The 12,872-nt window shown below is 35.4% G+C and overlaps 1 long non-coding RNA gene across 1 annotated transcript; it reads right to left on the bottom strand.

Moving 5' to 3' along the window:
* Positions 1-4,181: 4,181 nt before the first annotated feature.
* On the bottom strand, positions 4,182-7,239 carry LOC150033726 (uncharacterized). Its single transcript, XR_016532291.1, has 2 exons — positions 5,539-7,239; positions 4,182-4,645 (listed from the first exon to the last, which is right to left on the bottom strand). It is a non-coding gene; the product is annotated as an uncharacterized LOC150033726 (long non-coding RNA).
* Positions 7,240-12,872: the final 5,633 nt, after the last annotated feature.

Below are 12,872 nucleotides of genomic sequence, written 5' to 3'. Positions count from 1 at the left end.
TGTAACTGTAGAGGTAAAACGATATTTTAACCTAGCTATAGTTATGAGCATTTGTGAAGAGTTATCACTCTGTTGATTGGTTATATCCATGGACATAGAAATATATCTACAGTGCAAAGAGTGCAACTATTGGTCTTTAATGGAGTGATCGATAATTAATGAATATTGATTAACTGGAGTAAAGGAGTTTAATCAATTAATCTCATATCATTGGAGCTTCTAATCTGTAGGTCCATAAGGTCTACTTGTTAACTCCCTAAAGGATACTAATGAGGAATGATTTAGATTGCTCAAATCAAATGAGGGAATTTTATATTAATGAGATTAATATATAATGGTTAATTACAGATATGATATATAATCCAAATAATGTAACAAAGATTTATTTGAATAAGATTCAAATATTAAATTTATATGAATTGGATTCATAAAGAGATATATACATATAAATATGTGATATTTATATGTTAGTTAACTCCACATTAAATATGATTTAATATAGTTATTTAATCGATTAATTCTATTAATTAATTGATTAAGAAATAAAGGAGATTAGAGGTTAATATAAATATATGATATTTATGATAATTAATTAAATGTATATTAAATAGGATTTAATATATGGTTATTTAATTAAAGGTTGTTTAATTAATTAACACTAAGGTATAAAGGAAAATTCTTGGAGAATGGTTTATCCCTTCTCCATATAAATATATCCTTATAGCCTATCTAGGGCAAGGGATTTTTATTACACAAAAGGCCTAGCCTCCAAACATCTACCTTCTCTCTAACATTTCTCTAGAAATTCTCTACCATTTTCCTCCTCAAAAGTTCTTCGAGACCACTCTTCCAAGTACTATGGAATCATAGAGAATAGCAAGGTAACTTTATCGGTGGTGTCTTTCTTGGAGAAGTTCGAGATTCTGGATAACGGTAGAAGAGGAAAGCTAGAGGAATCAACAAATGTGAGTTTTGATTTCTTCTGCTTATGTTTTATTTGAATGTTTATCCTACTACAATCCCTTTTAGAAAAAGGTGGGTTAACTAACGAAAGAAAGATGGAACCAGAAAGTGCTCATATCTCTACTACTGCTAACAGATAGCTTGCTTGTCTTTCTAAACAGAGGTCCAGAATTCGAAGTGAAATTTTTGATTTGCCTGATGTATGTTTTATTTTAATGTTTTTGTTTCCATAAGAAACAAATGTCTAAATGCAAGGCATTCACATGCTTCTATGGGAATTCGATTCCTTCAGAAGCGTGATCGAATCCCAATTTTATTTTATTTTTCATAGAAACATAAAATTAAAGAGATAGAAACATTATGCACACAAATTTACAATATGCTTTAAACAGAGATAAGAGAGGAAATTACGGTTTACAAACACATACCCTTGAAGTCGTGTATTCTTCACGAATCCTCTCCAAAAGGTCACGAACTCTCATTGGCAATCGATCACAATAACACAACACTCCAAAAGCCAATTGGTTGGACACCACCAGAATGGAAACTACTGTACTCTCTTAAGGGTTGAGAATCACGAGAGTGGTGGGCTTCGTAAGATAATTTTGAGTGAGGGATTAATAATTTTAAGAGGAATTTTTTTTCTCAGAGATTGATTTTTGGGAAAATGTAGAAGAAAATCACAGACCTTTTGTGTTTTGAGAAGAAGACAATTGATTGAAAACCACCCCACTCCCACGTTTTAATTGAGAGAATTAGAGGGAGGAGGAGGGAGGGTTATTTTCATAACTCCCCTTTTTAATTTAATTCAAAAATTAAATTTAAAAAACAACTTTTTTTTAATATAATATAATATAATATAATTACATGATAGCTAACTTATCATATAATATACACTATACTATATATATATCTAATATAACATATAACCTATAGTTTATATTATGTCAAATATAATATAATCTATAGTTTGAAATTCTTTCAATAAATCTATGGTTAATATAAATCAAACTCATATTAAATTTAACCTATAGTTTTTATATGAATCCAATTCATATAATTAATATTTGACTCATATTCAAATATTTATTACCTCCCAAATTAAACTTATATTATAATGTATCAAAGACATTATATTAATTATATCATATATGATGGAGTTAGCATGCAATTAGTGGAAGAAATCAGGATCAATAAGTATTCTAATTCATTAAATTTAGCAATCAATTTTAGTATGTTCATAAGGAAAAAGAGGGTTTCAGAAATTATATTTGTAGAACCTCTTCAATCCATGAATTTAGCAACAATCTTCAATCCAAATGGATGTAGACCACCATTTGATCTTCCCCACTATTTTTTTGGACCTTAGATTGGATTGTGGTATACAAAACAAGCTTGAATCGAGAGAATTTGAAGAGGGAAAACTATGGTTTTGTTAGGATAAAAGAAAAACCTCTCTCTACGAACCTCAGTCCAGAATTTTAATTGCATGACCATTGAACTCAGTAAAATTGACTTGAGTCTTATTTAATTCAGCGTGCAATTCTATTTAACATGAAGAAGACACCTCCTCCTTTGAGAAATCAAGTGGAAATTTGAGTAATCTTGGAAAAACCCACTAAATGGGTTTTCCAATTTTAAAATTGAATTTTCAATTATTTGAAAAAAAATTTCTTTTTATTTTTGAAAAATAATTTTTTAAAAATATAATTAAGATATCAATTCCATAATTAATATCAATTAAACTTTAATAATTTTATGTATAATTAACTCAATAATTAATTTCATATAAAATTAATAATTGATAATTAATTAAAAATTTTAATTAATTATATTAATTTAACATAAAATATTAAATTAATTAACCACCAACTCCTCAATCATGAGTCTATATTCATGTAACCAATATTTAAATCAAATTTAAGTATTATTCAATTCTCCAATTTCGTTTAATTCACTAAGTAAACGTGTAATTATATCATATATAATTACTAATTCTCTAAATTTTAATTTGAACGTTTAAATTCACTTATCTGTTTGTGAGCTAGTAAATAGACCTAATGGACCTACAAATCATGGACTCCAACGATCCGAGATTAATTGGCTAAACTCTTTAAACCGAATTAATCAACATTTGTTAATTACCAGGTCACTCCACTAAAGCCCAGTAGTTGTACTCCCCTCACTGTAAATATATTTGTTTCTACTTGATTTAATCGTAATCGGTAAGTCGGCCCTTCACAGGTTGTTTGTCATAACGGCTAGGCCAATTGCTATTTTACCCCCGAGATTACATCTTGCTCCTTAAGTTCCACTGATCCTCTAATGAAGAATTGGTTTGTGATCCAATCAATAATCCGAATCCCTCCTGGGCCAGTGAGAGGGTGAGGCTCCTTGTTCAAGACCTGGAATCAGTACTGAAGAGAACAACCTTACTACTAACCCTAAAAGCGAGTAGGAGCGAATTCTGTCTTGCACCCTATGTCCCCAGCTATTTACACGGTGTTACCCCTCAAATGGGAGGCTTATTGAGCCGGCGTTGTTGAGCTAACCCTTACCCATACAAATCTAAGAATAATATTGAATAAACAGAAGTTCATAGTTAGCTTAGGATTAAGGTCAAGTTACCTATGTCATTGGTCGGAATTTGGGACTAGCGTTGTCGTAACCGCCTCGACCCGAGCAAAGGTAATTTATTTTCACCGATCCAAGAATTGTACCACAAATGCAGTAAAGCGATAAGATCGGGATCGAATCTACATAGAGACTGTTGAATCAACTAGGATAATTTATGAATTACACGTAAAAAGGGGTTTTTATGATTTTGTGTTTTTGTAAAGTAAATTGATAAACAAACAAAGAAAAACAAGACTTAGCAAAGAAAAAAGGTTTTTTCTATCATAGGCACTAATTAATTTTACCAATCTTGTGAACCCGTCAATCTATTAGAAATTTTAATAGCCCAATTAGTCAATTTTGATAAAAATCCAAACCAACATTAATTCAATTTAAAACTTTTTCTTTTTAGCGACATACAAGTTAAAACTGAAAAGCATTAAGGAAAGGATATACTACAAGCCGTAAAAACGATATATTATAGCATGATTTATTGTGAAAGATTGTAGTCATACATGTGTTTGGCCAGAAAAAGTGCAACTTAATCAATCAATAATGCATAGGTTAGAATGATTTTGAATACAAAAATTTCAACAAATTAATTTGTCAAAAAAATTTATCAAAACTCTATTGAAATTAGAACAAATCCACCCAAAGGGTTCACAACAATGGATTAAATTTAATTAATACACCTTCAAGATTCAAGACATACAAACTATTCTAAGAAAATTACCTAGTCTCTAAAAGACATATCAGAATTACAATGATTGAAAAAGAATCAAGGCTGACTATGGCGATAATTGCTCAGCAATTCGACTTTAGTGGCTCCCAAAACCAGACTAACTCTTAAATTTTACTCTATTTTGAATTGTATTGAGGTGTGTTGAATGTTGGATCCGAACGTCCTATTTATAGGCTTCTCGCAGCGTCGCAACGCTTGGAAATATCGTTGCAACATTGCAGCGCAAATTGATGAGCGTCAAGGGGCGTCACAACGCTCCCCCTGATGCTGGGTTGCACGCGCGTGATGTTGAACTTCCGTCAATCTTCATAGCATCACAACTCTCTGGAAGAGCGTTGCAACAATGGTGATGATTTAACTTCAGAGCGTTGTGACGCTCGGGGTAGCGTTAAATAAAAAAAATTCAACTCTAACTTAGATAATGCAAGATATTTGAACAATACTTCATGCCTCCCATGGAAAACAATGTTTACTACATTAAATCATGAAAGCTTCTCCAGGCCGTCAATACCCACAAAGGAAAAATCTTTAGAAATTGTAACAGTTTTCTTGACAAGAAGAACTCAATAGAGTAAACTTAGTTATTTTACCCAACTCAATGAACTCAACAAAATGTTTATGCCATTTTAAACAATAGGTAGGAAACCTAATGATTCTCTTCTCACCAATCAACTTCACAATAATCATAAAGCAACAAAATAATCATAGAGCAACATACCAACAATGTCTGGATATCAATCATCAATTTTTTCATTGATGCATTTGAACCAACCGACTTAGGAACAAAACTAAATTTAGCATGAATTCAAGAACTAAACTTTGTAAACATTAAGAACCAACATTTTCAATACCCCCTTGATCCTCAAAACATTGCAAGAAAGTCTCTTTCCCGTCAATATCTCTTAATAAAACTCAAGTCTCTCGATGCAAAGTCACAAACCAATAACCCCTAAGACCTATGTTTTTCAAATGAACTAAAAAATATTAATCTCCAAAGATCAACATTTTATTATCCTAAATAAAACTCTCATATCAATAGAACAACACAATATAACTTTCTAAAAAAGATAAAAAAGACAAACCCCCCTACATTTCATTCTTCAAAAATCATCCAAGATTAATGCAAACATGTTCTTTATCCACACCTCTCACTACTTCAATAAAGGATTGGTCAACAATGAACTTATTCAAGGTTAATGTTCCAGTTGTGTAAGTACCTCTTGCATTTCCAAGACTTCAGCCAGTTATGGAAGTACTTCTTACATTTTGAGTTGGCAAAGAGAAACATCTAACATAATGATAGAGAAAAAAGTCAGACAAACAGAATCACCTGAGAAGAAAGTCTCATTCTAGAGATTCGGAAATCCATATGTATATCTCAAAACATGTCTAAAATATGGTAACTAAAATCAACTGAGAATTAACCCGGGCGATTCTGATGCCTTTCCTTGGATATATCTTGGCACTACTGAATCGACAAATAAAGTTCAGTCTTGAAAAGGCCATAAAACCCCACAAGTAAGATGAACAAGAGGAGCATGAGATCCAAAACTGAGCGAGTGATAAACAGCTGAAGGGATCTACATTTTTTCTACAACATAAATAATATAAAGAAAGGAACCAGTGACATTCTTCTTTCATCAATGGAAGAGGAAGATGCATATAAATTATAACTGTATACGTGTTTATGTTTGATAGATGAAAACCCAAGACATATTGAATAATAGCACTCCATTTCATAGGAAAGGGATCCTCAACAGAGCCTAATGCCCAAAAAACTCACATCAAAAGCAAATAAAACAAACGAAAATGGAATAAAAAAGATTTTAGTTTGAGAAGAACAACATTGTTGGTTACCTTAACTTTGATGTTTTCCAATACTCAACTGTTCGGACGTGGGGTATTGGGTAGGTTGGTGGTGGCATAACCACTAAAACAAACAAAGCAACAAAGGAAAAGAAATAAAGAAATTGTTTGAGTTTTACACATGTTTTCCTTTACTTTGAACACTTAAAATACACGTTTCAACTATTCTTCTCAACTTCAAATGCAAAATGCAGAACAATCTTGATTGAAAGAAAGGGCATATACATTATGGAGCTTGAAACTATGGAGAGAATTGCAAACAAAAAATGAAGAAAAAGTAAAGAAGATGAGCTTTGTGGCTCAATGATAAATACCTGCTTCCACTGTGCATTGGAGCAGTTTTACTCAAATCTCTCAAAGAAATCATAGTGATTATAAGATAAGTTCTCCTCATTCTTTTTCTCACATTTATAGCTCTATTTTTAGTTTGTTAGATTACAACAGAGAAATGATATTTTCTTCAACTTCTTTAAAATAGATCTATGTGATTTCTATTTCAATTTTGGATAGTAATTTAGATGATGAAATACTTCAGAAACAAATAACAATAATCAAGACACACATGAGAAAGAAATCCCTCTTGGAACACGAAGGCCAAGATCGAAAAAGGATCGTACCTTAGGATGTGAAGAAAAGGATGAACAGAATGAAAATGGAAATCAAAATTAAATTTAACAACAATAAATACAAACATAAGAGGCTGGATTGCAGAGAACTTCACCAAACTTTACTGCCCAAACGACATGGTGGACAAATACAGAACAACATTACAAGCAGCCAACGAAATCCTTCTCTTGAAACATATCAAGGCTGAGATTAAAGCCCTCATAATCCCAAGATCCAAAGCAATCACGTCAAGCCCTCATAATCCCAAGATCCAAAGCAAGAAGGGAGAGAATCCAAGCAACACCCACAATCTCAGCAGCACGAGAAACAATTTCTTGGAGCCTGCCGCCTGAAATAGGAAACGAAAAAATAAACAATAAGTAACAATGAAATAGTTCAATCCAAAGGAAAGTAAAAGAAAGGAGAGAGATATGCTAATCGAAAAGAATAATGAAGAAAAGAGATGAATGTGTGAAACCCGGATTTCAAATTCCCTACTTAAGTAGGTAATTAAAGGAATTAACTAATTATAAGTTAAATCCTATGTCAAAGAGAAGGAAATTTCTAAGTATTGAATAGATTTTCTTTGAGTAGCTTTGAGTTGGGTTTTAACTAGTAAAATTTGGCTAAGTGTGAAGTCAAAAGAAACCATGCGTTTGGTATTAGGAAACATTAATGCATGAGGCTAAGTGTAGAGGTTGAAAAAAACTAAGTATTGAAGCCAAGGGCAACCATGCCAACATGCGTGCATTGTCCAAAGGTTGCTCATATGTTGAGGCTGCATGAGCGAGAGCGAGAGAGCTAGACATTGAGTGCAAGGCACTGGGCGGACGATTGTGTAGCTACAAATGGTGCTAAACAATGCGCTAGACGATCGTAAGCGATGCACTAAATGTTAGCACTACACGATAGGCGATATCACTACACGATCAACATAAGCACTAGACGATAGCACTAAACGATAAGTTCGGGTACTAGACGATAAGCGTAGACGCTAGACTATGCATTAGACGTGAGCGCTGAGCAATAGATGGAAGTGCTACACGATGAGCGTGAGCACTACATGATAGGCAAAGCGCTTGACGATGGGCGTTGCACGATAGGCGTGAACGCCAGATGATGGCGTTGCACGATAAGCGGACGCGCTAGATGATGGGCGTGATGTGCTAGACGATAGGCATCAGCGCTACACGATGAGCGACAGTGAGAGCTACACGATAGGTGCAGGAGCTATGCGATAGGCTATGAGCTAGACGATGAACGACAACGAGATCGTTAACAATGAGAGATACGCGGTAGCAAGATCGTTGAGAGCGAGAGATCATTAAACGATGGAGATATGTGATGGGCGCAGACACTAGACGATTGGCAACATCGAGAGGGCTAGATGTTAAGCGAAAGTGAGAGATTAGCTAAACGATGAAACTGTGCGATGAAGTACAAGAGCTGTACGATGGACTAAACGATGGGCCAAGTGCTTATGTGGTGTTGAGGCTTGCATTACGCAAGGCTGATGAATTCACCCGAATAAGTGGCTGAACCGAGAGAAGGTTGAGCTTGAGTTAGTAGAAGCTGGACGAATAGAGTTTCATGCAAAGAAGATTTATGCATGAGGAAGACAATTCAAACTTCATGTAAGTACGTGAGTGGCATGGAAGTAGGTGAATGGCAAGGAAGTAGGTGGTGGCAAAGCTTGGTGCAAACACTCCAAAAGTTTCTAAAGAAGGAGGTGTCATGCGTTGAAGGCTTGGTAAGATGAGAAGGATCAGTTCCTTTGGCCTATAAAAACCACCAAAAGGTGTCTCATCAGTTCATAAACCGAAATCCTCTTGAAAAACATTAGGAAAAGTGTTTGAGAGCAATTTCGGAGATAGCCATGCATTGATCAAGAAGTTCTAAGAGGAGGAGATGCTGTTGGACAGTGTGGTCTAGAAGTAGCATCAAATTAGGACGTAGAGTTCTCCCAGATTACTCGTGCGTTTTAAGTGATTCTAAAACCAACTGAAATATGAGAGAGTCTAGTTTTCAAGGTATGGATTCTAAAGAAGAAACTCCAAGGAATCAGGCTGGAAAGTGAGAAAACAATAAAAGGGTCGAGCTCTGGTGTAAGCTTGAGTCAGTCTTGATGTTTTGAAAATTCCGGCCAAACCACAAGGAGCTCTGAGCTGAGTTTTTAAGGTAATCTTCCTGAGAGATTTTAAAACATGTTTGTAAAAGGAAGTATCTCAAAATAAGGCATGGATCTATGAGTAATCTAAGCTTAAAATTGAATATGAAATTTAGGGTTCAAAAGGGAGCTTGAGGAGACCAAGGAACTTCTATAAAGGAAGGTTCCTACGTGACTAAGGTGAGTGGTAATTTCCTTTATGTTTTAAGCATATCTTATAGAATATATGTATATGCTTGTGTTGTGAATGAGTAAATAGCATGAAAATGAGAATATGTGAATGGGATGGTCAGGGGGTTAATAGATCTTATTCCTGACCCTGAGAGCAGAATCTCACAGGATTGTCAGGGGATCGAAAGGTCTAGTTCTTGAGCCTGTTAGAGGAAACTCTATGGGATAGTTAGAGGGCTGGAAGGCCTAGCTTTTGAGCCCATAAGCGGGGAGCTGTGTGCACATAGAAGACATAGGAAACAAAGGGAACACAAGAGAGTAAGTGTTTATGACTTGTATTAGTTGAATTATCTGCCATGTGTGTAGGTAGAGTTTGAGAACAGTCTCATTTTGAGTAGTATCAGTTTAACTATCTATCGTGTGTATAGATAGAGTTGAGATCAGACTCATTCAAGGCTGAGGTTTAGTTGTAACCTCGTATTTATGATATGTTTGTATTTTTATGAATTGAAATAGACTCTAGAAGTTGCTTACCACTCACTGAGCTTCTTGAAGCTCATTCTTTTCTTTCATGTTTTTCTTCCCGGGTAGCGAAAGGTGACGAGTTCCAAGGTGCTGCTAAGTTCAAGGTCTGCCAAGCCACAGTCACACTTTCGATTTTAAGAGTTGTTGTTGTAAACTTGTAGTTAAGCCTGAGAGTTGTATAAACGTTACACTGTTTATAATAAAATGAGTTTAGTCAAACAATTGTTGTTTATATCCTTGGCTTAAAGTTTCATTGAGAGTTATGAAGGTTCAGATGGGCAGTAGGTATCACAGAAGGGTGGTATCTGCAGTCATTCACGCCTCCCCTCGAGCTCAAGAGGCGGGCTCGGGGTGGGGTGTGACTAACTTGGTATCAGAGCAAAGGTTTACGTAAAACCTGGAGAAAAGTTAAGTGTGAAGGTTGAAGAGTTGATCCTAGTTTGGTATCAAAGCATAAGTTCTTAAAAATCGGATGGTTGAGTTTAGAAAAACCTTAGGTTTAAGTTCAGTAAAACCAGAGGAAAGTGTGGTAGAATACAGGTTTAAAGAGAAACCTAGGAATTAGTCAAAGTGAGACTAAGAGGAATAGCGGAAGTGGCAGGACCTAGCAGACAACCATAGCTGGAACTCACAACGCTACCTGAAGATCTATCGAGGAAGGTAAGAATGAATTTAATTATTCTCATTTAGAGTTTCAGATGGAAAAGTTATTTTGTAGATAGTTTGGTTCGACGACTAGCTAAGAGATGGCTAGGAGATGTATCGTTGGACAAACTAAAGGAATTAATATCAGTGTAGCACAGTGGAAGCGTAGTAATAGACAAGGTTATAAGAGTTTACAACAGAGATTGTTGTGAAACCTTAAACCAGAGTTAGTCCGAGTAAATTTCGAGGATGAAATTTTCTTAAGTGAGAAGTAATTGTGAAACCCGAATTTTAAATTCCCTACTTAAGCAGGTAATTAAGGGAATTAACTAAGTATAAATTAAATCCAATGTTGAATAGGTTTTCTTTGAGTAGCTTTGAGTTGGGCTTTAACTAGTAAACTTTGGCTTGGGCTTTAACTAGTAAACTTTGGCTAAGTGTGAAGTCAAAAGAAACCATCGTTTGGTATTAGGAAACACTAACGTATGAGGCTAAGTGTAGAGGTTTAAAGAAATTAAGCATTGAAGCCAAGGGCGAGCATGCATAGAGCTTGTGAGGTTCGGACGCATGTTGGCCGAAGCATTCGCAAGAGGCATTGCCCAAAGGTTTGCTCATATGTTGAGGCTGCGTGAGCGAGAGTAAGAGAGCTAGACATTGAGTGCAAGGTACTGGGCAGACAATCGTGTAGCTACAAGTGGCGCTAAATGATGCGCTATACGATCGTGTAGCTATGTGCGGTGTTGCGTTGATTTATCATGCGACGGTGTGAGTATGTGATGATGTGTGTTATGCGATGATCATGCAAGTTTTTCTAACAAAGCCCAAGTATAAGACTTCTTAGGTTCCTGGTACGTCCAGGGTTGAACACAGGGACTACTAAATAAATATGCGATAGACTCTTTGATTCAATTGCGGTGGTGAGAAAGAAGTAGATGGTGTTTTGATTTAGATTTTCCTATGCGATGGAGTTGAACGTGGAGTGATGAAAGCGTAGAGTTATAACAAGTATGTGATGAAGGGGTTGAGAAGGGATTTAGCTAACATTTCCTAAGATTGTGTACAAGTTATGCGATCATGTTATACTCAAATATTAGTACTACATTTCTCAATGCAAAATGCCACATTTCCTATTTCTAGGATGCATGCGATGTGTATGGAAAACAACAGATAGAATTTATTTCTAAGTTTCTACTTTTACTTATGCCATCTAATCCGACTCTCTCAAGCCTAGATTCTGTCTTTAGACTACTCTCTCATGTACGTCCAAATGATGAATGATGCATACATAAGACAAGATGATCGCATAAAATGCATATCCTAAGTCATGCTAGCTAAATACTTCTCAACCCATTCAGAAATTTAGCTACTCATGCATGGTGTAGAGAGATTGAACATAAACCGAAATGAAGTTTCCATTTTCTGCAAATAAAATATTGAGTACAAAATAACAAATGGAAATAACAAGCTAGGCAAGCAATGTCTTGCTTCCCGTGGCCTTTTACACTGCTCTTTATCACTTCATTTATGTTCTAGTTGTAGATTCTTGCTCTTGCAAGGATTGGCCTTCTCTCCTCTTTACTGTTTTCCGGCAGTCTTTCAATCTATCTGGGAAAGATTTCTCTCAGCTTCGCCTCGCCTCCTTGTTCTCTCTTCATCTCTATGTATAAGTATATGCGTGGATGTGCATGTATCCAGTGGTCCTCTCTCTTTGGTAGCATTGGGTTTCAAGGTGAAGCAGCTCTTTTTACCAATGATTGCAATGATGGGCGGAATTAATTCTCCTACTCTATTGCCCGTCTAAAGGTCACCGAAAGTTCAATGTACTTGCAACAGTATGGTTTTTAAGAACTTGTCAACTAAATTCAAAATTGACCGTTATCAGCTTTATGTCTTATCATAATGTCGCCTTGATGCGAGGTCTTTATGCGGTCACTTTGTATGCAACTTCTCACAATCACATGACTTGCGATCACAACTTCAAGCGTGCTGTCAAATTGCCCTTGGATTGCAATTTCATATGCGCCATCGCATTGTACCTACATAGAATAGGCAAATTAACTGCTTTTATGCGTTGAGCACTCACGATCGCAATTCCTTTTAGTTTGGTGCTTTCAGACATGATATTACCAATTTTGCCATCGCTTTCTCTCATTGTTTTACTAATTTGAGCTGTAATAACTTTTATTTCTATCAGTTATCACACCCCCAAATTTAAAACAATGTTTGTCGTCAAGCATAAACTAAAGATTTTCTTTAAAATATCAATCGCCTTTACCCTACCTAGACTTCTCAAGGTGCCTTATTCAAATTGCTGAACCAATGCCTTCTTAATTTCTATCCTAATCTTTTCTTAAAATATTTCTACTCTTTAGGGACCGCGAGCTTAACCTTCAAAAAATCTTTACTCGTTTCCAGGACATCGCATGATTTATTTCAAACTTGATCAAACCGGGGTGTTTAAGTGATTTTGACCTTTGCACGATTCAGATATTTGTTTTGTGATCCTGCATTGATCCAAGTGCCCAACCTTCATTTTGGTTTGCCCCTACGGGTGTCATGCAGACATCCAAC

The sequence above is a fragment of the Benincasa hispida genome, chromosome 9, assembly GCF_027475165.1.
Source record: "Benincasa hispida cultivar pf3 chromosome 9, pf3_genome.v1.1, whole genome shotgun sequence".
NCBI classification, from domain to species: domain Eukaryota; kingdom Viridiplantae; phylum Streptophyta; class Magnoliopsida; order Cucurbitales; family Cucurbitaceae; genus Benincasa; species Benincasa hispida.
Note: the sequence above shows the minus strand (reverse complement) of the source record. Positions and strands in the feature narration are given on the sequence as shown.